Source organism: Rhyacophila brunnea, unplaced genomic scaffold (assembly GCF_057557595.1).
Source record: "Rhyacophila brunnea isolate RB1 unplaced genomic scaffold, BYU_Rbru_1.0 scaffold_9, whole genome shotgun sequence".
Taxonomy (NCBI): Eukaryota; Metazoa; Arthropoda; class Insecta; order Trichoptera; family Rhyacophilidae; genus Rhyacophila; species Rhyacophila brunnea.
In genome coordinates, this window is record NW_028233361.1 from 9,903,319 (window position 1) to 9,909,318 (window position 6,000).

The window sequence follows — 6,000 nt, forward strand, 5'->3', positions numbered from 1 at the left end:
AGTACCCGTTTCGAATTGAAATAAGAATTAAGATTTTTTTACTTCGTCCGCATACTTCTTCTTCTTCTTTCACCCTGTCACGACCCAGCATTGGGCCATAGGGCAAGCACAAGTTCGCGTCGTTTCCCTCGGTCCATCGCCAACTCTTGCGCCTCTCGCTATTTCAGACCTGCAGCAATAGATCGCGTTTGTAACACTGCTGCAGGTAGAGAGAGGGCCGGCCACGGCGACGAAACCCTTGAGGCTGTGAAGGGTCCACATTAGTAAATCGTTTATCTTTTAATGTTTGTTCCATATACCTACCTGAATACATAATACATATTCTGCTGAGCGATATTCAAGTCATATGGTTGAATGACCTGATTTTTACGGGTTATTATTGTAAGGTTATTAAGTAACCAGTGATGAAGAATTTCCCATTCCGGTTAATTATTTTTTAAGTTAATAATTATTATCATCTACTCATCTAATTACTGGTTCAATCTTTCCAATTTTGTCGAGAAAAAAACTACTGCAATTAACTTACTTTTCCCTTGGTTTACGAAAATCAAAGTGAAATATCCTCCAAACATTCCACAAAATGCATAAAATAACCCTTTTCTTTACTTTTAGGGGCTAACCGGCATTTCACTCGGCGAACATCATTTTTTTCGACTTTATTATGAATAATTATCCACTCAACTGCAACTTGATGCAAAAAATGATGATTTCTTTATCCCGACAACCATGAACACGTGTCTAGAGTTGGGAATTTCCCGTGAAAATCTCAATCTCGAGATTCGGGATTTCCCGAAATGATGAAATTTTGAATTCTCGAGATTCAGGATTTCCAGAAAAGAATTCTCGAGATATCGAGAAAAAATAAAAAATCCTAAAATCAGTGTAAAAACAAATTCAAAAAAAAAAATTTTATTAAGACGAACAAATAGAAGCAGGAAAACAAAAATAATTCAAAACATTACTTATTAAAATAGAGTTTCAAAAAACACAGACTGTTAATGGCTGCGTCTGAAAATCGCGTACGCTTTTGAGACACAAAATTCCCTGATCAGTCTTTAAACGTTTTGTGTTTTCTGACCACATTTTTCATAATATACATTTATTTCGTTTTTAAACGACGGAAAAAGTTCAATTGTCGAATGTTGTGCAATGTTTGGTTTTGAGCATTGCTGGACATATTTTTAAAATTGTTTCGACATATCTTCTTCTTCGTCGCTGTTGTTCACAATCACGGATACGGCATCAGCGTCAGAATCGGAAACTGCTATTTCTTCTTGAATTATGGAAATTATGGAAAAAAAGACGTACCAGGTACGCTTAGACTTCTTTAATTAATTCTGTTTTGGGACACGTCTGGAAGAATAGAGATTTCTCACGGTCACGACAGCTGTTTACTGGATCGTGCAAATATTTAAAGGCAGATAACAAAGGGCTAGATCTACGATCTGTTTGTTTTCTTTTTAGGCTGGATAGGAACTCGTCGCCCAATTCGGTGTGCTGATTCTCCAATGTTGTGAACAAAATTTTGAGAATATAATACGCTGAGAGCTTCGACAGCAACACGTATAGGTTTTAGAGCATTAATAATATCCTCACAATGCTTCTCTTCTGCGAAAACCCGTTTTTTTAATTCCAAATACTAATTAATTAAGTAATTAATAGTATTTCGCTATTTGATAATAAACAAATCCCGAATCCCGAGAAACGATTCTCGAGATCCGGGATTTCCCGAAATGTTAAAATTTCTATTCTCGAGATTCGGGATGGAAAATCTCGAAAATTTCTCGAGAATTCCCGAAACCCAACTCTACACGTGTCCATACGTTTGTGCTGTACATGCTGTAAATACTCATTCTGTCCACTTTGCCAATCAGATCAGAGCATGGAGATGCGAATTTCTGTGATAATAATATATAAATTATTTGCCTATGATCTAATTCAATTACCGATTTCATCATGTCGCCGATGAATTATTTCGTCATTTCGCCGGTGGATCATCTTGGATTCCTAAATCCGTTTTGTCTGATTGAAATTTTCTGCGAATCTGGAAATTTGTACGTAAACAGTTCACCGCAGGACACTTGTTCGTGCGCCGCAGTACGTGAAACATGAGTTCGTGTAACATTTAATCAAATGACGAGTTCTTCGTTGAACATTTCACCGTGGAGTATATGTGTACGTATGCTACAACATGTGGCTCTAGTTTGCTGTTCCAATTATATTCAATACGAATTTTATGAGATGTCTTTATTAGGTTAGGTTAGGTTAGGGTTAATCTAATTGGAACAGTACTATTTGTAAACTATCGTCGCATTTTGTAAGATACGTACAAATGTATTCCACGGTGAAATGTTCAACGAAGTCATTTGATAAAATGTTATACGAACTCATGTTTCACGTACTGCGGCGCACGAATAAGTGTCCCACGATAAACTGCATACGTACAACTTACATGCAACCAATTTTCTGAATCACACATCACTGTTGCTGCGAATTTGACACTTATTTAATTATGACACCGTATTTTTTATTAATGTCATGGTTGGAATAATTGTTGGCATACAAAGTCAGTTTTGGGTTTGGACATTTTATTATTACCTAATATTGCGAAAATAATCTTATGTAGATGTTTACTTCTCCACGTATGGTCACAAATCAATTGGAATTATCGTAATGAATTTTCCCCGGCCCCTCTCGTCCTTGAAGCATCGACAAAATAAATACATAGGTATGTTGTCAAAACCAGGATTTTAATTTTTAAATATTTATCATAAACTATTATAATACGGTAACACAATATGGGCACCGGACGAAACGGCATGTAATAGTTTACATAGTAGGACAAAGGTTAACATCGTTTTATTTTATGGCTATTAGATCACTATTTCAGTTATTTCAATTAGATCAGTTATTTAAAAAGGATTAAGAGCCTATTCAATTTTTAAAATTCAGTTTTTTTATTAAGTACTTACTTATGTATTTATATTTGTCGCACATTTACCAGAGATAATAATATACTTACCTACCAAGGTAGGTACCTAATACTGCTGAAAATATTTTTGAACGATGCGTGAATTATGATATTGGAATAAAATATACTTAGTATAATAGGTGGGTAGGTAACCAACTGATTCCATCTTTTTATATGTTCGCATGTTAAAAATGATAAAATATTATGTTCTCCAAAATAACGGCGCGGTATTTTTAATTTCCCTAACCACGTACCTATATCTACACAAAACAAGTGTGACTAATGAGGATGAAATAAAATTGGTGTGACACAATTTTCTAGGATGCCTTGAGCCTTTCACCACAATATTTTGTAATAAAATATAATGTTAAGGGGGGACATGCTCGTCGAAGGTCAAAATTGAGTTTTTATTGTATATTCAAACCATGATCCTGGACACTACTTAAACGTTGTAGATGATCTATTTATATAATTTTGAAGCCTTATTATCCTTTATAGTTATTTTAAACATTTGATGACTGCATGAAGTATTTTTGTTACATAAAATAGTATTCTTTTAAACCTCTCGCTCTAATGTTTTAGAATATAGTCATATTTCGGTACATAACTGTGCAGTGGTGTTAAGATTTTTTACATTTATTAATTTTTAAACGCATTTATAAAACCATTAGCATAATTTATTACGAGATAATTTTTGTAAAATATTCACGATAAAAAATTATATTGATAATCTCTGTGATCCCAAATTTGACAAGAATTAGGCATTTTATTATTCAAAAAATCGGCAAGATTAACACATTTCAAGATGATTCTAAAGATATTTATTATAAGCTATGTTTTTGAACATTCAAGTGTGATAAACATCTTATGAATAATGATTGCTTTATAATAATTATTGACCTAAGAATAAGGTAGTGTTTTTTTGAAATACGCCATTTCTTTTGTCATTCCCCAGTGGTTAAGCTACAACATACGGCTGTAGCCATAAATTGACAAACTATAATTGAAGTAGGGAGTAAAATGATATTGACGCGCGTGTTTGAACATGTACCGTTTAAAAAAAAATAAAAATAAATTCAGTTACGTACATGTTCAAACACGCGCGTTAACATAATTTTACTCCCTACTTTAATTATAGTGTGTCATTTTATGGCTACGGCCGTATGTTGTAGCTTAACCACTAGGGAATGACAAAAGAAATGGCGTATTTCAAAAAAACACTACCTTATTCTTAGGTCAATAATTATTATAAAGCAATCATTATTCATAAGATTTTTATCACACTTGAATTGTCAAAGACATAGCTTATAATAAATATCTTTAGAATCATCTTCAAATGTGTTAATATTGCCGATTTTTTGAATAATAAAATGCCTAATTCTTGTCAAATTTGGGATCACAGAGATTATCAAAATAATTTTTTATCGTGAATATTTTACAAAAATTATCTCGTAATAAATTATACTAATGGTTTTATAAATGCGTTTAAAAATTAATAAATGTAAAAAATCTTAACACCACTGCACAGTTCTGTACCGAAATATGACTATATTCTAAAACATTAGAGCGAGAGGTTTAAAAGAATACTATTTTATGTAACAAAAATACTTTATGCAGTTATCAAATGTTTAAAATAACTATAAAGGATAATAAGGCTTCAAAATTATATAAATAAATTATCTACAACGTTTAAGGAGTGTCCAGGATCATGGTTTGAAAATACAATAAAAACTCAATTTTGACCTTCGACGAGCATGTCCCCCCTTAATCCCTTACAAAAATTGCTTTCTCTGGGCGTCGTAAGAACGTGCTGGATTATTGGGACGTGGAATAATGGGAAAAATACATGGGTACCTACCTAATAATTGAATTTTACACATCATTTTATTCTTATTTATTGCTAGATATAAACAGTTTTCAAAAAAAAGTCATTTGAAAAGCTATGGATGTTACTAAAAAAATCTAAAAAGATATTCCGGTACCGGGAATCGAACCCGAGCCTCCTGGGTGAGAGCCAGGTATCCTAGCCACTAGACCATACCGGATATATTTCTAGTTGAACAAAAGATATTAAAAAAGCTAGTGTCATTGATTTTACTCAGCGTGATAATCTCATTGCGCATGCAAATAAATAATAATATGCAGCACTTACCTAGGTATGCACTTATTAATAATTTTTATCCGTAATCATAGATTAAAATAATATAACAAAGTAACGTAATATAAAATGAAAACAAAATACCTACAGACAAAACCGGTCCTCATCATTAGGTATTGAATAATTTTGTGGTAGGTACTATGACACTACCTACGTATTATAGCAGTAAGTATTAATTGTTATAAGTATATTAATTTAGCAAGTATATACTTATTACAATATACCTAATACTGATAGGTATATAATAATAATAATAATACTTATCCATATCGGTACGCAAATAAAATATCTTTCTACTAACAATACGTACTTAGGTACCTACCAACATTAAAGTTATGTAAAGTACAGTGGCGTACCTAGTGAAGATGTTCAAACACCCATGAAAGGAAAAGGGCGATAAGTTTAACATTTTGAAAAATTACTTACATAGGTACCAAATTATATAATATAATGTACTGACGAGTAGAATCAACGTCACTGAATAAATTAAGAATTTTCACATAAAAACAGAAGTTGCCCAAAACTCAATCTTATTTACATACGTAGCAAATTTAGACGCCAAAAGTCTCTTTGCCTATCCCCATAAATAATTTCAAATAAAGTTGTTCAAGTTCAAAGTTGTTTCAAAAAACTCTCCCCTCAAAAATTTCAAAAGTTAGAATAATTAATACCTAGTTCTGCATACAGCTGACGCCTTTTCCTTTCTCAGACAGATTTATAGGCACATACCTACCTACTTACATTATTTTAGGCCCCTTGGCATGCCCCATAGGACCTAATTAAAACGCGAATAACCCAAGAGCAATGTATTTTTTTTTGGTTTTCTAAGATAAAATTTCCAGGTGATGAAATGAACAGAGAATCTCGCGTT

General features: G+C 32.6%; 1 non-coding gene across 1 annotated transcript; it reads right to left on the reverse strand.

Annotated features, from left to right (window-relative positions):
* Window positions 1-4,944: 4,944 nt before the first annotated feature.
* On the reverse strand, window positions 4,945-5,016 carry TRNAE-CUC (transfer RNA glutamic acid (anticodon CUC)). Its single transcript has one exon. It is a non-coding gene; the product is annotated as a tRNA-Glu (tRNA).
* Between the last annotated feature and the right edge of the window lie 984 nt (window positions 5,017-6,000).